Source organism: Schistocerca cancellata, chromosome 3, assembly GCF_023864275.1.
Source record: "Schistocerca cancellata isolate TAMUIC-IGC-003103 chromosome 3, iqSchCanc2.1, whole genome shotgun sequence".
In the NCBI taxonomy this organism is placed as follows: Eukaryota; Metazoa; Arthropoda; class Insecta; order Orthoptera; family Acrididae; genus Schistocerca; species Schistocerca cancellata.
In genome coordinates this window covers 959797909-959817909 of record NC_064628.1, presented here as the reverse complement: position 1 = coordinate 959817909, position 20001 = coordinate 959797909, and the positions used below count along the sequence as shown (strand labels likewise).

Below are 20001 nucleotides of genomic sequence, written 5' to 3'. Positions count from 1 at the left end.
AGAAGACTTTGAAAACGACAAAACAGTACGAATCGGCAGGTGAATTCTGAAATACGTACCGCCTATTGTTGTGTAGGAGTGTGGAGTTCCAAATTTGATTTGTAACCACGAATTTATTCCTTAGTCGTCTCGTCTCGTCTCGTCTCGTCTCGTCCCGCAGACGTTTGTCGTGCTTGCGCTGTCATATGGACCACGACCCGAGCGGCAGCGAGCGGCAGTCGAGCAAAGTCGGGACAAGTCGGGACGGGGACAGGGACAGGGATAGGAATGGTGCGAATGCACTGCAAACTACGCAGACACCTGGTGTGAGGCGAGGCGAGGCGAGGAAGCCCACATCGCTACCAGTGGGCCCTACAGCACGACACTGGCGCACCCCGCACAGGCCCTCCGCTGAGCACCAGGGACAAGATGCGTCCTCCGCTAGTGTCGAAGGCTGCACGCGCCCAGCGAATGACAGGGGGTGCAACGAGCAGCAGTGCGTCTCACACACGCGGCGGTGCGCCCGCCAATTCAGCCGTCACTCTGCTGGGACGCCGGGCGCGCCTCCCCGCGCCGTCCTCAAGGAACTGGCGGTTGCGGAAGGAAGCGCTTTCGTCAAATGCGGCCGAAAACTAACATTTTGTGTGTTGGGAGAAAAGCGGAACGCGAATTCTGCCGTGCTCCTACATTAGATGAGCGCCAACGGCCATACCATGATGAATACACCGGTTCTCGTCCGATCACCGAAGATAAGCATCATCGGGCCCGGCTAGTACTTCGATGGGTGACCGCCTGGGAAACCCGGGTGCTGTTGGCTCCCTTCCTGTTTTTTTTTGTTATGTCGCCAGTCCAATTTTCAAACTACCTTTCTGTTGTGACAAAGATGCTTCCTTAAGCCTTTTAAACTACTGTAATGGTACGAAAATGCAGTAATTAACTCAGTTTGAGGGAGAATGAGCTAACCAAGTTTGCCAAGAAGACTTTGAAAACGACAAAACAGTACGAATCGGCAGGTGATTTCTGAAATACGTCACCGCCTATTGTTGTGTAGGAGTGTAGAGTTCCAAATTTGATTTGTAACCACGAATTTATTCCTTAGTCGTCTCGTCTCGTCTCGTCTCGTCTCGTCCCGCAGACGTTTGTCGTGCTTGCGCTGTCATATGGACCACGACCCGAGCGGCAGCGAGCGGCAGTCGAGCAAAGTCGGGACAAGTCGGGACGGGGACAGGGACAGGGATAGGAATAGTGCGAATGCACTGCAAACTACGCAGACACCTGGTGTGAGGCGAGGCGAGGCGAGGAAGCCCACATCGCTACCAGTGGGCCCTACAGCACGACACTGGCGCACCCCGCACAGGCCCTCCGCTGAGCACCAGGGACAAGATGCGTCCTCCGCTAGTGTCGAAGGCTGCACGCGCCCAGCGAATGACAGGGGGTGCAACGAGCAGCAGTGCGTCTCACACACGCGGCGGTGCGCCCGCCAATTCAGCCGTCACTCTGCTGGGACGCCGGGCGCGCCTCCCCGCGCCGTCCTCAAGGAACTGGCGGTTGCGGAAGGAAGCGCTTTCGTCAAATGCGGCCGAAAACTAACATTTTGTGTGTTGGGAGAAAAGCGGAACGCGAATTCTGCCGTGCTCCTACATTAGATGAGCGCCAACGGCCATACCATGATGAATACACCGGTTCTCGTCCGATCACCGAAGATAAGCATCATCGGGCCCGGCTAGTACTTCGATGGGTGACCGCCTGGGAAACCCGGGTGCTGTTGGCTCCCTTCCTGTTTTTTTTTGTTATGTCGCCAGTCCAATTTTCAAACTACCTTTCTGTTGTGACAAAGATGCTTCCTTAAGCCTTTTAAACTACTGTAATGGTACGAAAATGCAGTAATTAACTCAGTTTGAGGGAGAATGAGCTAACCAAGTTTGCCAAGAAGACTTTGAAAACGACAAAACAGTACGAATCGGCAGGTGATTTCTGAAATACGTCACCGCCTATTGTTGTGTAGGAGTGTAGAGTTCCAAATTTGATTTGTAACCACGAATTTATTCCTTAGTCGTCTCGTCTCGTCTCGTCTCGTCTCGTCCCGCAGACGTTTGTCGTGCTTGCGCTGTCATATGGACCACGACCCGAGCGGCAGCGAGCGGCAGTCGAGCAAAGTCGGGACAAGTCGGGACGGGGACAGGGACAGGGATAGGAATAGTGCGAATGCACTGCAAACTACGCAGACACCTGGTGTGAGGCGAGGCGAGGCGAGGAAGCCCACATCGCTACCAGTGGGCCCTCCAGCACGACACTGGCGCACCCCGCACAGGCCCTCCGCAGAACACCAGGGACAAGATGCGTCCTCCGCTAGTGTCGAAGGCTGCACGCGCCCAGCGAATGACAGGGGGTGCAACGAGCAGCAGTGCGTCTCACACACGCGGCGGTGCGCCCGCCAATTCGGTCGTCACTCTGCTGGGACGCCGGGCGCGCCTCCCCGCGCCGTCCTCGAGGAACTGGCGGTTGCGGAAGGAAGCGCTTTCGTCAAATGCGGCCGAAAACTAACATTTTGTGTGTTGGGAGAAAAGCCGAACGCGAATTCTGCCGTGCTCCTACATTAGATGAGGGCCAACGGCCATACCATGATGAATACACCGGTTCTCGTCCGATCACCGAAGTTAAGCATCATCGGGCCCGGCTAGTACTTGGATGGGTGACCGCCTGGGAAACCCGGGTGCTGTTGGCTCCCTTCCTGTTATGTTTTTTGTTATGTCGCCAGCCCAATTTTCAAACTACCTTTCTGTTGTGACAAAGATGCTTCCTTAAGCCTTTTAAACTACTGTAATGGTACGAAAATGCAGTAATTAACTCAGTTTGAGGGAGAATGTGCTAACCACGTTTGCCAAGAAGACTTTGAAAACGACAAAACAGTACGAATCGGCAGGTGAATTCTGAAATACGTACCGCCTATTGTTGTGTAGGAGTGTGGAGTTCCAAATTTGATTTGTAACCACGAATTTATTCCTTAGTCGTCTCGTCTCGTCTCGTCTCGTCTCGTCCCGCAGACGTTTGTCGTGCTTGCGCTGTCATATGGACCACGACCCGAGCGGCAGCGAGCGGCAGTCGAGCAAAGTCGGGACAAGTCGGGACGGGGACAGGGACAGGGATAGGAATGGTGCGAATGCACTGCAAACTACGCAGACACCTGGTGTGAGGCGAGGCGAGGCGAGGAAGCCCACATCGCTACCAGTGGGCCCTACAGCACGACACTGGCGCACCCCGCACAGGCCCTCCGCTGAGCACCAGGGACAAGATGCGTCCTCCGCTAGTGTCGAAGGCTGCACGCGCCCAGCGAATGACAGGGGGTGCAACGAGCAGCAGTGCGTCTCACACACGCGGCGGTGCGCCCGCCAATTCAGCCGTCACTCTGCTGGGACGCCGGGCGCGCCTCCCCGCGCCGTCCTCAAGGAACTGGCGGTTGCGGAAGGAAGCGCTTTCGTCAAATGCGGCCGAAAACTAACATTTTGTGTGTTGGGAGAAAAGCGGAACGCGAATTCTGCCGTGCTCCTACATTAGATGAGCGCCAACGGCCATACCATGATGAATACACCGGTTCTCGTCCGATCACCGAAGATAAGCATCATCGGGCCCGGCTAGTACTTCGATGGGTGACCGCCTGGGAAACCCGGGTGCTGTTGGCTCCCTTCCTGTTTTTTTTTGTTATGTCGCCAGTCCAATTTTCAAACTACCTTTCTGTTGTGACAAAGATGCTTCCTTAAGCCTTTTAAACTACTGTAATGGTACGAAAATGCAGTAATTAACTCAGTTTGAGGGAGAATGAGCTAACCAAGTTTGCCAAGAAGACTTTGAAAACGACAAAACAGTACGAATCGGCAGGTGATTTCTGAAATACGTCACCGCCTATTGTTGTGTAGGAGTGTAGAGTTCCAAATTTGATTTGTAACCACGAATTTATTCCTTAGTCGTCTCGTCTCGTCTCGTCTCGTCTCGTCCCGCAGACGTTTGTCGTGCTTGCGCTGTCATATGGACCACGACCCGAGCGGCAGCGAGCGGCAGTCGAGCAAAGTCGGGACAAGTCGGGACGGGGACAGGGACAGGGATAGGAATAGTGCGAATGCACTGCAAACTACGCAGACACCTGGTGTGAGGCGAGGCGAGGCGAGGAAGCCCACATCGCTACCAGTGGGCCCTCCAGCACGACACTGGCGCACCCCGCACAGGCCCTCCGCAGAACACCAGGGACAAGATGCGTCCTCCGCTAGTGTCGAAGGCTGCACGCGCCCAGCGAATGACAGGGGGTGCAACGAGCAGCAGTGCGTCTCACACACGCGGCGGTGCGCCCGCCAATTCGGTCGTCACTCTGCTGGGACGCCGGGCGCGCCTCCCCGCGCCGTCCTCGAGGAACTGGCGGTTGCGGAAGGAAGCGCTTTCGTCAAATGCGGCCGAAAACTAACATTTTGTGTGTTGGGAGAAAAGCCGAACGCGAATTCTGCCGTGCTCCTACATTAGATGAGGGCCAACGGCCATACCATGATGAATACACCGGTTCTCGTCCGATCACCGAAGTTAAGCATCATCGGGCCCGGCTAGTACTTGGATGGGTGACCGCCTGGGAAACCCGGGTGCTGTTGGCTCCCTTCCTGTTATGTTTTTTGTTATGTCGCCAGCCCAATTTTCAAACTACCTTTCTGTTGTGACAAAGATGCTTCCTTAAGCCTTTTAAACTACTGTAATGGTACGAAAATGCAGTAATTAACTCAGTTTGAGGGAGAATGTGCTAACCACGTTTGCCAAGAAGACTTTGAAAACGACAAAACAGTACGAATCGGCAGGTGAATTCTGAAATACGTACCGCCTATTGTTGTGTAGGAGTGTGGAGTTCCAAATTTGATTTGTAACCACGAATTTATTCCTTAGTCGTCTCGTCTCGTCTCGTCTCGTCTCGTCCCGCAGACGTTTGTCGTGCTTGCGCTGTCATATGGACCACGACCCGAGCGGCAGCGAGCGGCAGTCGAGCAAAGTCGGGACAAGTCGGGACGGGGACAGGGACAGGGATAGGAATGGTGCGAATGCACTGCAAACTACGCAGACACCTGGTGTGAGGCGAGGCGAGGCGAGGAAGCCCACATCGCTACCAGTGGGCCCTCCAGCACGACACTGGCCCACCCCGCACAGGCCCTCCGCTGAGCACCAGGGACAAGATGCGTCCTCCGCTAGTGTCGAAGGCTGCACGCGCCCAGCGAATGACAGGGGGTGCAACGAGCAGCAGTGCGTCTCACACACGCGGCGGTGCGCCCGCCAATTCAGCCGTCACTCTGCTGGGACGCCGGGCGCGCCTCCCCGCGCCGTCCTCAAGGAACTGGCGGTTGCGGAAGGAAGCGCTTTTGTCAAATGCGGCCGAAAACTAACATTTTGTGTGTTGGGAGAAAAGCGGAACGCGAATTCTGCCGTGCTCCTACATTAGATGAGCGCCAACGGCCATACCATGATGAATACACCGGTTCTCGTCCGATCACCGAAGATAAGCATCATCGGGCCCGGCTAGTACTTGGATGGGTGACCGCCTGGGAAACCCGGGTGCTGTTGGCTCAATTCCTGTTTTTTTTTTTTTTTTTTTATGTCGCCAGCCCAATTTTCAAACTACCTTTCTTTTGTGACAAAGATGCTTCCTTAAGCCTTTTAAACTACTGTAATGGTACGAAAATGCAGTAATTAACTCAGTTTGAGGGAGAATGTGCTAACCACGTTTGCCAAGAAGACTTTGAAAACGACAAAACAGTACGAATCGGCAGGTGAATTCTGAAATACGTACCGCCTATTGTTGTGTGGGAGTGTGGAGTTCCAAATTTGATTTGTAACCACGAATTTATTCCTTAGTCGTCTCGTCTCGTCTCGTCTCGTCTCGTCCCGCAGACGTTTGTCGTGCTTGCGCTGTCATATGGACCACGACCCGAGCGGCAGCGAGCGGCAGTCGAGCAAAGTCGGGACAAGTCGGGACGGGGACAGGGACAGGGATAGGAATGGTGCGAATGCACTGCAAACTACGCAGACACCTGGTGTGAGGCGAGGCGAGGCGAGGAAGCCCACATCGCTACCAGTGGGCCCTACAGCACGACACTGGCGCACCCCGCACAGGCCCTCCGCTGAGCACCAGGGACAAGATGCGTCCTCCGCTAGTGTCGAAGGCTGCACGCGCCCAGCGAATGACAGGGGGTGCAACGAGCAGCAGTGCGTCTCACACACGCGGCGGTGCGCCCGCCAATTCAGCCGTCACTCTGCTGGGACGCCGGGCGCGCCTCCCCGCGCCGTCCTCAAGGAACTGGCGGTTGCGGAAGGAAGCGCTTTCGTCAAATGCGGCCGAAAACTAACATTTTGTGTGTTGGGAGAAAAGCGGAACGCGAATTCTGCCGTGCTCCTACATTAGATGAGCGCCAACGGCCATACCATGATGAATACACCGGTTCTCGTCCGATCACCGAAGATAAGCATCATCGGGCCCGGCTAGTACTTCGATGGGTGACCGCCTGGGAAACCCGGGTGCTGTTGGCTCCCTTCCTGTTTTTTTTTTGTTATGTCGCCAGTCCAATTTTCAAACTACCTTTCTGTTGTGACAAAGATGCTTCCTTAAGCCTTTTAAACTACTGTAATGGTACGAAAATGCAGTAATTAACTCAGTTTGAGGGAGAATGAGCTAACCAAGTTTGCCAAGAAGACTTTGAAAACGACAAAACAGTACGAATCGGCAGGTGATTTCTGAAATACGTCACCGCCTATTGTTGTGTAGGAGTGTAGAGTTCCAAATTTGATTTGTAACCACGAATTTATTCCTTAGTCGTCTCGTCTCGTCTCGTCTCGTCTCGTCCCGCAGACGTTTGTCGTGCTTGCGCTGTCATATGGACCACGACCCGAGCGGCAGCGAGCGGCAGTCGAGCAAAGTCGGGACAAGTCGGGACGGGGACAGGGACAGGGATAGGAATAGTGCGAATGCACTGCAAACTACGCAGACACCTGGTGTGAGGCGAGGCGAGGCGAGGAAGCCCACATCGCTACCAGTGGGCCCTCCAGCACGACACTGGCGCACCCCGCACAGGCCCTCCGCAGAACACCAGGGACAAGATGCGTCCTCCGCTAGTGTCGAAGGCTGCACGCGCCCAGCGAATGACAGGGGGTGCAACGAGCAGCAGTGCGTCTCACACACGCGGCGGTGCGCCCGCCAATTCGGTCGTCACTCTGCTGGGACGCCGGGCGCGCCTCCCCGCGCCGTCCTCGAGGAACTGGCGGTTGCGGAAGGAAGCGCTTTCGTCAAATGCGGCCGAAAACTAACATTTTGTGTGTTGGGAGAAAAGCCGAACGCGAATTCTGCCGTGCTCCTACATTAGATGAGGGCCAACGGCCATACCATGATGAATACACCGGTTCTCGTCCGATCACCGAAGTTAAGCATCATCGGGCCCGGCTAGTACTTGGATGGGTGACCGCCTGGGAAACCCGGGTGCTGTTGGCTCCCTTCCTGTTATGTTTTTTGTTATGTCGCCAACCCAATTTTCAAACTACCTTTCTGTTGTGACAAAGATGCTTCCTTAAGCCTTTTAAACTACTGTAATGGTACGAAAATGCAGTAATTAACTCAGTTTGAGGGAGAATGTGCTAACCACGTTTGCCAAGAAGACTTTGAAAACGACAAAACAGTACGAATCGGCAGGTGAATTCTGAAATACGTACCGCCTATTGTTGTGTAGGAGTGTGGAGTTCCAAATTTGATTTGTAACCACGAATTTATTCCTTAGTCGTCTCGTCTCGTCTCGTCTCGTCTCGTCCCGCAGACGTTTGTCGTGCTTGCGCTGTCATATGGACCACGACCCGAGCGGCAGCGAGCGGCAGTCGAGCAAAGTCGGGACAAGTCGGGACGGGGACAGGGACAGGGATAGGAATGGTGCGAATGCACTGCAAACTACGCAGACACCTGGTGTGAGGCGAGGCGAGGCGAGGAAGCCCACATCGCTACCAGTGGGCCCTACAGCACGACACTGGCGCACCCCGCACAGGCCCTCCGCTGAGCACCAGGGACAAGATGCGTCCTCCGCTAGTGTCGAAGGCTGCACGCGCCCAGCGAATGACAGGGGGTGCAACGAGCAGCAGTGCGTCTCACACACGCGGCGGTGCGCCCGCCAATTCAGCCGTCACTCTGCTGGGACGCCGGGCGCGCCTCCCCGCGCCGTCCTCAAGGAACTGGCGGTTGCGGAAGGAAGCGCTTTCGTCAAATGCGGCCGAAAACTAACATTTTGTGTGTTGGGAGAAAAGCGGAACGCGAATTCTGCCGTGCTCCTACATTAGATGAGCGCCAACGGCCATACCATGATGAATACACCGGTTCTCGTCCGATCACCGAAGATAAGCATCATCGGGCCCGGCTAGTACTTCGATGGGTGACCGCCTGGGAAACCCGGGTGCTGTTGGCTCCCTTCCTGTTTTTTTTTTGTTATGTCGCCAGTCCAATTTTCAAACTACCTTTCTGTTGTGACAAAGATGCTTCCTTAAGCCTTTTAAACTACTGTAATGGTACGAAAATGCAGTAATTAACTCAGTTTGAGGGAGAATGAGCTAACCAAGTTTGCCAAGAAGACTTTGAAAACGACAAAACAGTACGAATCGGCAGGTGATTTCTGAAATACGTCACCGCCTATTGTTGTGTAGGAGTGTAGAGTTCCAAATTTGATTTGTAACCACGAATTTATTCCTTAGTCGTCTCGTCTCGTCTCGTCTCGTCTCGTCCCGCAGACGTTTGTCGTGCTTGCGCTGTCATATGGACCACGACCCGAGCGGCAGCGAGCGGCAGTCGAGCAAAGTCGGGACAAGTCGGGACGGGGACAGGGACAGGGATAGGAATAGTGCGAATGCACTGCAAACTACGCAGACACCTGGTGTGAGGCGAGGCGAGGCGAGGAAGCCCACATCGCTACCAGTGGGCCCTCCAGCACGACACTGGCGCACCCCGCACAGGCCCTCCGCAGAACACCAGGGACAAGATGCGTCCTCCGCTAGTGTCGAAGGCTGCACGCGCCCAGCGAATGACAGGGGGTGCAACGAGCAGCAGTGCGTCTCACACACGCGGCGGTGCGCCCGCCAATTCGGTCGTCACTCTGCTGGGACGCCGGGCGCGCCTCCCCGCGCCGTCCTCGAGGAACTGGCGGTTGCGGAAGGAAGCGCTTTCGTCAAATGCGGCCGAAAACTAACATTTTGTGTGTTGGGAGAAAAGCCGAACGCGAATTCTGCCGTGCTCCTACATTAGATGAGGGCCAACGGCCATACCATGATGAATACACCGGTTCTCGTCCGATCACCGAAGTTAAGCATCATCGGGCCCGGCTAGTACTTGGATGGGTGACCGCCTGGGAAACCCGGGTGCTGTTGGCTCCCTTCCTGTTATGTTTTTTGTTATGTCGCCAGCCCAATTTTCAAACTACCTTTCTGTTGTGACAAAGATGCTTCCTTAAGCCTTTTAAACTACTGTAATGGTACGAAAATGCAGTAATTAACTCAGTTTGAGGGAGAATGTGCTAACCACGTTTGCCAAGAAGACTTTGAAAACGACAAAACAGTACGAATCGGCAGGTGAATTCTGAAATACGTACCGCCTATTGTTGTGTAGGAGTGTGGAGTTCCAAATTTGATTTGTAACCACGAATTTATTCCTTAGTCGTCTCGTCTCGTCTCGTCTCGTCTCGTCCCGCAGACGTTTGTCGTGCTTGCGCTGTCATATGGACCACGACCCGAGCGGCAGCGAGCGGCAGTCGAGCAAAGTCGGGACAAGTCGGGACGGGGACAGGGACAGGGATAGGAATGGTGCGAATGCACTGCAAACTACGCAGACACCTGGTGTGAGGCGAGGCGAGGCGAGGAAGCCCACATCGCTACCAGTGGGCCCTACAGCACGACACTGGCGCACCCCGCACAGGCCCTCCGCTGAGCACCAGGGACAAGATGCGTCCTCCGCTAGTGTCGAAGGCTGCACGCGCCCAGCGAATGACAGGGGGTGCAACGAGCAGCAGTGCGTCTCACACACGCGGCGGTGCGCCCGCCAATTCAGCCGTCACTCTGCTGGGACGCCGGGCGCGCCTCCCCGCGCCGTCCTCAAGGAACTGGCGGTTGCGGAAGGAAGCGCTTTCGTCAAATGCGGCCGAAAACTAACATTTTGTGTGTTGGGAGAAAAGCGGAACGCGAATTCTGCCGTGCTCCTACATTAGATGAGCGCCAACGGCCATACCATGATGAATACACCGGTTCTCGTCCGATCACCGAAGATAAGCATCATCGGGCCCGGCTAGTACTTCGATGGGTGACCGCCTGGGAAACCCGGGTGCTGTTGGCTCCCTTCCTGTTTTTTTTTGTTATGTCGCCAGTCCAATTTTCAAACTACCTTTCTGTTGTGACAAAGATGCTTCCTTAAGCCTTTTAAACTACTGTAATGGTACGAAAATGCAGTAATTAACTCAGTTTGAGGGAGAATGAGCTAACCAAGTTTGCCAAGAAGACTTTGAAAACGACAAAACAGTACGAATCGGCAGGTGATTTCTGAAATACGTCACCGCCTATTGTTGTGTAGGAGTGTAGAGTTCCAAATTTGATTTGTAACCACGAATTTATTCCTTAGTCGTCTCGTCTCGTCTCGTCTCGTCTCGTCCCGCAGACGTTTGTCGTGCTTGCGCTGTCATATGGACCACGACCCGAGCGGCAGCGAGCGGCAGTCGAGCAAAGTCGGGACAAGTCGGGACGGGGACAGGGACAGGGATAGGAATAGTGCGAATGCACTGCAAACTACGCAGACACCTGGTGTGAGGCGAGGCGAGGCGAGGAAGCCCACATCGCTACCAGTGGGCCCTCCAGCACGACACTGGCGCACCCCGCACAGGCCCTCCGCAGAACACCAGGGACAAGATGCGTCCTCCGCTAGTGTCGAAGGCTGCACGCGCCCAGCGAATGACAGGGGGTGCAACGAGCAGCAGTGCGTCTCACACACGCGGCGGTGCGCCCGCCAATTCGGTCGTCACTCTGCTGGGACGCCGGGCGCGCCTCCCCGCGCCGTCCTCGAGGAACTGGCGGTTGCGGAAGGAAGCGCTTTCGTCAAATGCGGCCGAAAACTAACATTTTGTGTGTTGGGAGAAAAGCCGAACGCGAATTCTGCCGTGCTCCTACATTAGATGAGGGCCAACGGCCATACCATGATGAATACACCGGTTCTCGTCCGATCACCGAAGTTAAGCATCATCGGGCCCGGCTAGTACTTGGATGGGTGACCGCCTGGGAAACCCGGGTGCTGTTGGCTCCCTTCCTGTTATGTTTTTTGTTATGTCGCCAGCCCAATTTTCAAACTACCTTTCTGTTGTGACAAAGATGCTTCCTTAAGCCTTTTAAACTACTGTAATGGTACGAAAATGCAGTAATTAACTCAGTTTGAGGGAGAATGTGCTAACCACGTTTGCCAAGAAGACTTTGAAAACGACAAAACAGTACGAATCGGCAGGTGAATTCTGAAATACGTACCGCCTATTGTTGTGTAGGAGTGTGGAGTTCCAAATTTGATTTGTAACCACGAATTTATTCCTTAGTCGTCTCGTCTCGTCTCGTCTAGTCTCGTCCCGCAGACGTTTGTCGTGCTTGCGCTGTCATATGGACCACGACCCGAGCGGCAGCGAGCGGCAGTCGAGCAAAGTCGGGACAAGTCGGGACGGGGACAGGGACAGGGATAGGAATGGTGCGAATGCACTGCAAACTACGCAGACACCTGGTGTGAGGCGAGGCGAGGCGAGGAAGCCCACATCGCTACCAGTGGGCCCTACAGCACGACACTGGCGCACCCCGCACAGGCCCTCCGCTGAGCACCAGGGACAAGATGCGTCCTCCGCTAGTGTCGAAGGCTGCACGCGCCCAGCGAATGACAGGGGGTGCAACGAGCAGCAGTGCGTCTCACACACGCGGCGGTGCGCCCGCCAATTCAGCCGTCACTCTGCTGGGACGCCGGGCGCGCCTCCCCGCGCCGTCCTCAAGGAACTGGCGGTTGCGGAAGGAAGCGCTTTCGTCAAATGCGGCCGAAAACTAACATTTTGTGTGTTGGGAGAAAAGCGGAACGCGAATTCTGCCGTGCTCCTACATTAGATGAGCGCCAACGGCCATACCATGATGAATACACCGGTTCTCGTCCGATCACCGAAGATAAGCATCATCGGGCCCGGCTAGTACTTCGATGGGTGACCGCCTGGGAAACCCGGGTGCTGTTGGCTCCCTTCCTGTTTTTTTTTGTTATGTCGCCAGTCCAATTTTCAAACTACCTTTCTGTTGTGACAAAGATGCTTCCTTAAGCCTTTTAAACTACTGTAATGGTACGAAAATGCAGTAATTAACTCAGTTTGAGGGAGAATGAGCTAACCAAGTTTGCCAAGAAGACTTTGAAAACGACAAAACAGTACGAATCGGCAGGTGATTTCTGAAATACGTCACCGCCTATTGTTGTGTAGGAGTGTAGAGTTCCAAATTTGATTTGTAACCACGAATTTATTCCTTAGTCGTCTCGTCTCGTCTCGTCTCGTCTCGTCCCGCAGACGTTTGTCGTGCTTGCGCTGTCATATGGACCACGACCCGAGCGGCAGCGAGCGGCAGTCGAGCAAAGTCGGGACAAGTCGGGACGGGGACAGGGACAGGGATAGGAATAGTGCGAATGCACTGCAAACTACGCAGACACCTGGTGTGAGGCGAGGCGAGGCGAGGAAGCCCACATCGCTACCAGTGGGCCCTCCAGCACGACACTGGCGCACCCCGCACAGGCCCTCCGCAGAACACCAGGGACAAGATGCGTCCTCCGCTAGTGTCGAAGGCTGCACGCGCCCAGCGAATGACAGGGGGTGCAACGAGCAGCAGTGCGTCTCACACACGCGGCGGTGCGCCCGCCAATTCGGTCGTCACTCTGCTGGGACGCCGGGCGCGCCTCCCCGCGCCGTCCTCGAGGAACTGGCGGTTGCGGAAGGAAGCGCTTTCGTCAAATGCGGCCGAAAACTAACATTTTGTGTGTTGGGAGAAAAGCCGAACGCGAATTCTGCCGTGCTCCTACATTAGATGAGGGCCAACGGCCATACCATGATGAATACACCGGTTCTCGTCCGATCACCGAAGTTAAGCATCATCGGGCCCGGCTAGTACTTGGATGGGTGACCGCCTGGGAAACCCGGGTGCTGTTGGCTCCCTTCCTGTTATGTTTTTTGTTATGTCGCCAGCCCAATTTTCAAACTACCTTTCTGTTGTGACAAAGATGCTTCCTTAAGCCTTTTAAACTACTGTAATGGTACGAAAATGCAGTAATTAACTCAGTTTGAGGGAGAATGTGCTAACCACGTTTGCCAAGAAGACTTTGAAAACGACAAAACAGTACGAATCGGCAGGTGAATTCTGAAATACGTACCGCCTATTGTTGTGTAGGAGTGTGGAGTTCCAAATTTGATTTGTAACCACGAATTTATTCCTTAGTCGTCTCGTCTCGTCTCGTCTCGTCTCGTCCCGCAGACGTTTGTCGTGCTTGCGCTGTCATATGGACCACGACCCGAGCGGCAGCGAGCGGCAGTCGAGCAAAGTCGGGACAAGTCGGGACGGGGACAGGGACAGGGATAGGAATGGTGCGAATGCACTGCAAACTACGCAGACACCTGGTGTGAGGCGAGGCGAGGCGAGGAAGCCCACATCGCTACCAGTGGGCCCTACAGCACGACACTGGCGCACCCCGCACAGGCCCTCCGCTGAGCACCAGGGACAAGATGCGTCCTCCGCTAGTGTCGAAGGCTGCACGCGCCCAGCGAATGACAGGGGGTGCAACGAGCAGCAGTGCGTCTCACACACGCGGCGGTGCGCCCGCCAATTCAGCCGTCACTCTGCTGGGACGCCGGGCGCGCCTCCCCGCGCCGTCCTCAAGGAACTGGCGGTTGCGGAAGGAAGCGCTTTCGTCAAATGCGGCCGAAAACTAACATTTTGTGTGTTGGGAGAAAAGCGGAACGCGAATTCTGCCGTGCTCCTACATTAGATGAGCGCCAACGGCCATACCATGATGAATACACCGGTTCTCGTCCGATCACCGAAGATAAGCATCATCGGGCCCGGCTAGTACTTCGATGGGTGACCGCCTGGGAAACCCGGGTGCTGTTGGCTCCCTTCCTGTTTTTTTTTGTTATGTCGCCAGTCCAATTTTCAAACTACCTTTCTGTTGTGACAAAGATGCTTCCTTAAGCCTTTTAAACTACTGTAATGGTACGAAAATGCAGTAATTAACTCAGTTTGAGGGAGAATGAGCTAACCAAGTTTGCCAAGAAGACTTTGAAAACGACAAAACAGTACGAATCGGCAGGTGATTTCTGAAATACGTCACCGCCTATTGTTGTGTAGGAGTGTAGAGTTCCAAATTTGATTTGTAACCACGAATTTATTCCTTAGTCGTCTCGTCTCGTCTCGTCTCGTCTCGTCCCGCAGACGTTTGTCGTGCTTGCGCTGTCATATGGACCACGACCCGAGCGGCAGCGAGCGGCAGTCGAGCAAAGTCGGGACAAGTCGGGACGGGGACAGGGACAGGGATAGGAATAGTGCGAATGCACTGCAAACTACGCAGACACCTGGTGTGAGGCGAGGCGAGGCGAGGAAGCCCACATCGCTACCAGTGGGCCCTCCAGCACGACACTGGCGCACCCCGCACAGGCCCTCCGCAGAACACCAGGGACAAGATGCGTCCTCCGCTAGTGTCGAAGGCTGCACGCGCCCAGCGAATGACAGGGGGTGCAACGAGCAGCAGTGCGTCTCACACACGCGGCGGTGCGCCCGCCAATTCGGTCGTCACTCTGCTGGGACGCCGGGCGCGCCTCCCCGCGCCGTCCTCGAGGAACTGGCGGTTGCGGAAGGAAGCGCTTTCGTCAAATGCGGCCGAAAACTAACATTTTGTGTGTTGGGAGAAAAGCCGAACGCGAATTCTGCCGTGCTCCTACATTAGATGAGGGCCAACGGCCATACCATGATGAATACACCGGTTCTCGTCCGATCACCGAAGTTAAGCATCATCGGGCCCGGCTAGTACTTGGATGGGTGACCGCCTGGGAAACCCGGGTGCTGTTGGCTCCCTTCCTGTTATGTTTTTTGTTATGTCGCCAGCCCAATTTTCAAACTACCTTTCTGTTGTGACAAAGATGCTTCCTTAAGCCTTTTAAACTACTGTAATGGTACGAAAATGCAGTAATTAACTCAGTTTGAGGGAGAATGTGCTAACCACGTTTGCCAAGAAGACTTTGAAAACGACAAAACAGTACGAATCGGCAGGTGAATTCTGAAATACGTACCGCCTATTGTTGTGTAGGAGTGTGGAGTTCCAAATTTGATTTGTAACCACGAATTTATTCCTTAGTCGTCTCGTCTCGTCTCGTCTCGTCTCGTCCCGCAGACGTTTGTCGTGCTTGCGCTGTCATATGGACCACGACCCGAGCGGCAGCGAGCGGCAGTCGAGCAAAGTCGGGACAAGTCGGGACGGGGACAGGGACAGGGATAGGAATGGTGCGAATGCACTGCAAACTACGCAGACACCTGGTGTGAGGCGAGGCGAGGCGAGGAAGCCCACATCGCTACCAGTGGGCCCTACAGCACGACACTGGCGCACCCCGCACAGGCCCTCCGCTGAGCACCAGGGACAAGATGCGTCCTCCGCTAGTGTCGAAGGCTGCACGCGCCCAGCGAATGACAGGGGGTGCAACGAGCAGCAGTGCGTCTCACACACGCGGCGGTGCGCCCGCCAATTCAGCCGTCACTCTGCTGGGACGCCGGGCGCGCCTCCCCGCGCCGTCCTCGAGGAACTGGCGGTTGCGGAAGGAAGCGCTTTCGTCAAATGCGGCCGAAAACTAACATTTTGTGTGTTGGGAGAAAAGCGGAACGCGAATTCTGCCGTGCTCCTACATTAGATGAGCGCCAACGGCCATACCATGATGAATACACCGGTTCTCGTCCGATCACCGAAGATAAGCATCATCGGGCCCGGCTAGTACTTCGATGGGTGACCGCCTGGGAAACCCGGGTGCTGTTGGCTCCCTTCCTGTTTTTTTTTGTTATGTCGCCAGTCCAATTTTCAAACTACCTTTCTGTTGTGACAAAGATGCTTCCTTAAGCCTTTTAAACTACTGTAATGGTACGAAAATGCAGTAATTAACTCAGTTTGAGGGAGAATGAGCTAACCAAGTTTGCCAAGAAGACTTTGAAAACGACAAAACAGTACGAATCGGCAGGTGATTTCTGAAATACGTCACCGCCTATTGTTGTGTAGGAGTGTAGAGTTCCAAATTTGATTTGTAACCACGAATTTATTCCTTAGTCGTCTCGTCTCGTCTCGTCTCGTCTCGTCCCGCAGACGTTTGTCGTGCTTGCGCTGTCATATGGACCACGACCCGAGCGGCAGCGAGCGGCAGTCGAGCAAAGTCGGGACAAGTCGGGACGGGGACAGGGACAGGGATAGGAATAGTGCGAATGCACTGCAAACTACGCAGACACCTGGTGTGAGGCGAGGCGAGGCGAGGAAGCCCACATCGCTACCAGTGGGCCCTCCAGCACGACACTGGCGCACCCCGCACAGGCCCTCCGCAGAACACCAGGGACAAGATGCGTCCTCCGCTAGTGTCGAAGGCTGCACGCGCCCAGCGAATGACAGGGGGTGCAACGAGCAGCAGTGCGTCTCACACACGCGGCGGTGCGCCCGCCAATTCGGTCGTCACTCTGCTGGGACGCCGGGCGCGCCTCCCCGCGCCGTCCTCGAGGAACTGGCGGTTGCGGAAGGAAGCGCTTTCGTCAAATGCGGCCGAAAACTAACATTTTGTGTGTTGGGAGAAAAGCCGAACGCGAATTCTGCCGTGCTCCTACATTAGATGAGGGCCAACGGCCATACCATGATGAATACACCGGTTCTCGTCCGATCACCGAAGTTAAACATCATCGGGCCCGGCTAGTACTTGGATGGGTGACCGCCTGGGAAACCCGGGTGCTGTTGGCTCCCTTCCTGTTATGTTTTTTGTTATGTCGCCAGCCCAATTTTCAAACTACCTTTCTGTTGTGACAAAGATGCTTCCTTAAGCCTTTTAAACTACTGTAATGGTACGAAAATGCAGTAATTAACTCAGTTTGAGGGAGAATGTGCTAACCACGTTTGCCAAGAAGACTTTGAAAACGACAAAACAGTACGAATCGGCAGGTGAATTCTGAAATACGTACCGCCTATTGTTGTGTAGGAGTGTGGAGTTCCAAATTTGATTTGTAACCACGAATTTATTCCTTAGTCGTCTCGTCTCGTCTCGTCTCGTCTCGTCCCGCAGACGTTTGTCGTGCTTGCGCTGTCATATGGACCACGACCCGAGCGGCAGCGAGCGGCAGTCGAGCAAAGTCGGGACAAGTCGGGACGGGGACAGGGACAGGGATAGGAATGGTGCGAATGCACTGCAAACTACGCAGACACCTGGTGTGAGGCGAGGCGAGGCGAGGAAGCCCACATCGCTACCAGTGGGCCCTACAGCACGACACTGGCGCACCCCGCACAGGCCCTCCGCTGAGCACCAGGGACAAGATGCGTCCTCCGCTAGTGTCGAAGGCTGCACGCGCCCAGCGAATGACAGGGGGTGCAACGAGCAGCAGTGCGTCTCACACACGCGGCGGTGCGCCCGCCAATTCAGCCGTCACTCTGCTGGGACGCCGGGCGCGCCTCCCCGCGCCGTCCTCAAGGAACTGGCGGTTGCGGAAGGAAGCGCTTTCGTCAAATGCGGCCGAAAACTAACATTTTGTGTGTTGGGAGAAAAGCGGAACGCGAATTCTGCCGTGCTCCTACATTAGATGAGCGCCAACGGCCATACCATGATGAATACACCGGTTCTCGTCCGATCACCGAAGATAAGCATCATCGGGCCCGGCTAGTACTTCGATGGGTGACCGCCTGGGAAACCCGGGTGCTGTTGGCTCCCTTCCTGTTTTTTTTTGTTATGTCGCCAGTCCAATTTTCAAACTACCTTTCTGTTGTGACAAAGATGCTTCCTTAAGCCTTTTAAACTACTGTAATGGTACGAAAATGCAGTAATTAACTCAGTTTGAGGGAGAATGAGCTAACCAAGTTTGCCAAGAAGACTTTGAAAACGACAAAACAGTACGAATCGGCAGGTGATTTCTGAAATACGTCACCGCCTATTGTTGTGTAGGAGTGTAGAGTTCCAAATTTGATTTGTAACCACGAATTTATTCCTTAGTCGTCTCGTCTCGTCTCGTCTCGTCTCGTCCCGCAGACGTTTGTCGTGCTTGCGCTGTCATATGGACCACGACCCGAGCGGCAGCGAGCGGCAGTCGAGCAAAGTCGGGACAAGTCGGGACGGGGACAGGGACAGGGATAGGAATAGTGCGAATGCACTGCAAACTACGCAGACACCTGGTGTGAGGCGAGGCGAGGCGAGGAAGCCCACATCGCTACCAGTGGGCCCTCCAGCACGACACTGGCGCACCCCGCACAGGCCCTCCGCAGAACACCAGGGACAAGATGCGTCCTCCGCTAGTGTCGAAGGCTGCACGCGCCCAGCGAATGACAGGGGGTGCAACGAGCAGCAGTGCGTCTCACACACGCGGCGGTGCGCCCGCCAATTCGGTCGTCACTCTGCTGGGACGCCGGGCGCGCCTCCCCGCGCCGTCCTCGAGGAACTGGCGGTTGCGGAAGGAAGCGCTTTCGTCAAATGCGGCCGAAAACTAACATTTTGTGTGTTGGGAGAAAAGCCGAACGCGAATTCTGCCGTGCTCCTACATTAGATGAGGGCCAACGGCCATACCATGATGAATACACCGGTTCTCGTCCGATCACCGAAGTTAAGCATCATCGGGCCCGGCTAGTACTTGGATGGGTGACCGCCTGGGAAACCCGGGTGCTGTTGGCTCCCTTCCTGTTATGTTTTTTGTTATGTCGCCAGCCCAATTTTCAAACTACCTTTCTGTTGTGACAAAGATGCTTCCTTAAGCCTTTTAAACTACTGTAATGGTACGAAAATGCAGTAATTAACTCAGTTTGAGGGAGAATGTGCTAACCACGTTTGCCAAGAAGACTTTGAAAACGACAAAACAGTACGAATCGGCAGGTGAATTCTGAAATACGTACCGCCTATTGTTGTGTAGGAGTGTGGAGTTCCAAATTTGATTTGTAACCACGAATTTATTCCTTAGTCGTCTCGTCTCGTCTCGTCTCGTCTCGTCCCGCAGACGTTTGTCGTGCTTGCGCTGTCATATGGACCACGACCCGAGCGGCAGCGAGCGGCAGTCGAGCAAAGTCGGGACAAGTCGGGACGGGGACAGGGACAGGGATAGGAATGGTGCGAATGCACTGCAAACTACGCAGACACCTGGTGTGAGGCGAGGCGAGGCGAGGAAGCCCACATCGCTACCAGTGGGCCCTACAGCACGACACTGGCGCACCCCGCACAGGCCCTCCGCTGAGCACCAGGGACAAGATGCGTCCTCCGCTAGTGTCGAAGGCTGCACGCGCCCAGCGAATGACAGGGGGTGCAACGAGCAGCAGTGCGTCTCACACACGCGGCGGTGCGCCCGCCAATTCAGCCGTCACTCTGCTGGGACGCCGGGCGCGCCTCCCCGCGCCGTCCTCAAGGAACTGGCGGTTGCGGAAGGAAGCGCTTTCGTCAAATGCGGCCGAAAACTAACATTTTGTGTGTTGGGAGAAAAGCGGAACGCGAATTCTGCCGTGCTCCTACATTAGATGAGCGCCAACGGCCATACCATGATGAATACACCGGTTCTCGTCCGATCACCGAAGATAAGCATCATCGGGCCCGGCTAGTACTTCGATGGGTGACCGCCTGGGAAACCCGGGTGCTGTTGGCTCCCTTCCTGTTTTTTTTTGTTATGTCGCCAGTCCAATTTTCAAACTACCTTTCTGTTGTGACAAAGATGCTTCCTTAAGCCTTTTAAACTACTGTAATGGTACGAAAA

At 54.9% G+C, this 20001-nt stretch overlaps 21 non-coding genes across 21 annotated transcripts; all 21 read left to right on the top strand.

The window, feature by feature from the left end:
* The first annotated feature begins 677 nt into the window (after nt 1-677).
* Nucleotides 678-796, top strand: LOC126178156 (5S ribosomal RNA). The gene has a single exon (XR_007536069.1). It is a non-coding gene; the product is annotated as a 5S ribosomal RNA (ribosomal RNA).
* Nucleotides 797-1631: 835 nt separating this feature from the next.
* On the top strand, nt 1632-1750 carry LOC126178155 (5S ribosomal RNA). The gene has a single exon (XR_007536068.1). It is a non-coding gene; the product is annotated as a 5S ribosomal RNA (ribosomal RNA).
* Nucleotides 1751-2585: 835 nt separating this feature from the next.
* Nucleotides 2586-2704, top strand: LOC126177965 (5S ribosomal RNA). The gene has a single exon (XR_007535887.1). It is a non-coding gene; the product is annotated as a 5S ribosomal RNA (ribosomal RNA).
* An 836-nt stretch (nt 2705-3540) lies between these two features.
* LOC126178154 (5S ribosomal RNA) lies at nt 3541-3659 on the top strand. The gene has a single exon (XR_007536067.1). It is a non-coding gene; the product is annotated as a 5S ribosomal RNA (ribosomal RNA).
* An 835-nt stretch (nt 3660-4494) lies between these two features.
* LOC126177963 (5S ribosomal RNA) lies at nt 4495-4613 on the top strand. Its single transcript, XR_007535885.1, has one exon. It is a non-coding gene; the product is annotated as a 5S ribosomal RNA (ribosomal RNA).
* Nucleotides 4614-5449: 836 nt separating this feature from the next.
* On the top strand, nt 5450-5568 carry LOC126178110 (5S ribosomal RNA). Its single transcript, XR_007536025.1, has one exon. It is a non-coding gene; the product is annotated as a 5S ribosomal RNA (ribosomal RNA).
* Nucleotides 5569-6409: 841 nt separating this feature from the next.
* LOC126178151 (5S ribosomal RNA) lies at nt 6410-6528 on the top strand. The gene has a single exon (XR_007536065.1). It is a non-coding gene; the product is annotated as a 5S ribosomal RNA (ribosomal RNA).
* An 836-nt stretch (nt 6529-7364) lies between these two features.
* Nucleotides 7365-7483, top strand: LOC126177962 (5S ribosomal RNA). Its single transcript, XR_007535884.1, has one exon. It is a non-coding gene; the product is annotated as a 5S ribosomal RNA (ribosomal RNA).
* An 836-nt stretch (nt 7484-8319) lies between these two features.
* Nucleotides 8320-8438, top strand: LOC126178150 (5S ribosomal RNA). Its single transcript, XR_007536064.1, has one exon. It is a non-coding gene; the product is annotated as a 5S ribosomal RNA (ribosomal RNA).
* An 836-nt stretch (nt 8439-9274) lies between these two features.
* On the top strand, nt 9275-9393 carry LOC126177961 (5S ribosomal RNA). The gene has a single exon (XR_007535883.1). It is a non-coding gene; the product is annotated as a 5S ribosomal RNA (ribosomal RNA).
* An 836-nt stretch (nt 9394-10229) lies between these two features.
* On the top strand, nt 10230-10348 carry LOC126178149 (5S ribosomal RNA). The gene has a single exon (XR_007536063.1). It is a non-coding gene; the product is annotated as a 5S ribosomal RNA (ribosomal RNA).
* An 835-nt stretch (nt 10349-11183) lies between these two features.
* Nucleotides 11184-11302, top strand: LOC126177960 (5S ribosomal RNA). Its single transcript, XR_007535882.1, has one exon. It is a non-coding gene; the product is annotated as a 5S ribosomal RNA (ribosomal RNA).
* Nucleotides 11303-12138: 836 nt separating this feature from the next.
* On the top strand, nt 12139-12257 carry LOC126178148 (5S ribosomal RNA). The gene has a single exon (XR_007536062.1). It is a non-coding gene; the product is annotated as a 5S ribosomal RNA (ribosomal RNA).
* Nucleotides 12258-13092: 835 nt separating this feature from the next.
* LOC126177959 (5S ribosomal RNA) lies at nt 13093-13211 on the top strand. Its single transcript, XR_007535881.1, has one exon. It is a non-coding gene; the product is annotated as a 5S ribosomal RNA (ribosomal RNA).
* Nucleotides 13212-14047: 836 nt separating this feature from the next.
* Nucleotides 14048-14166, top strand: LOC126178147 (5S ribosomal RNA). The gene has a single exon (XR_007536061.1). It is a non-coding gene; the product is annotated as a 5S ribosomal RNA (ribosomal RNA).
* An 835-nt stretch (nt 14167-15001) lies between these two features.
* Nucleotides 15002-15120, top strand: LOC126177958 (5S ribosomal RNA). The gene has a single exon (XR_007535880.1). It is a non-coding gene; the product is annotated as a 5S ribosomal RNA (ribosomal RNA).
* Nucleotides 15121-15956: 836 nt separating this feature from the next.
* On the top strand, nt 15957-16075 carry LOC126178146 (5S ribosomal RNA). The gene has a single exon (XR_007536060.1). It is a non-coding gene; the product is annotated as a 5S ribosomal RNA (ribosomal RNA).
* An 835-nt stretch (nt 16076-16910) lies between these two features.
* LOC126178082 (5S ribosomal RNA) lies at nt 16911-17029 on the top strand. Its single transcript, XR_007535998.1, has one exon. It is a non-coding gene; the product is annotated as a 5S ribosomal RNA (ribosomal RNA).
* Nucleotides 17030-17865: 836 nt separating this feature from the next.
* On the top strand, nt 17866-17984 carry LOC126178145 (5S ribosomal RNA). Its single transcript, XR_007536059.1, has one exon. It is a non-coding gene; the product is annotated as a 5S ribosomal RNA (ribosomal RNA).
* An 835-nt stretch (nt 17985-18819) lies between these two features.
* On the top strand, nt 18820-18938 carry LOC126177957 (5S ribosomal RNA). Its single transcript, XR_007535879.1, has one exon. It is a non-coding gene; the product is annotated as a 5S ribosomal RNA (ribosomal RNA).
* An 836-nt stretch (nt 18939-19774) lies between these two features.
* On the top strand, nt 19775-19893 carry LOC126178144 (5S ribosomal RNA). The gene has a single exon (XR_007536058.1). It is a non-coding gene; the product is annotated as a 5S ribosomal RNA (ribosomal RNA).
* Nucleotides 19894-20001: the final 108 nt, after the last annotated feature.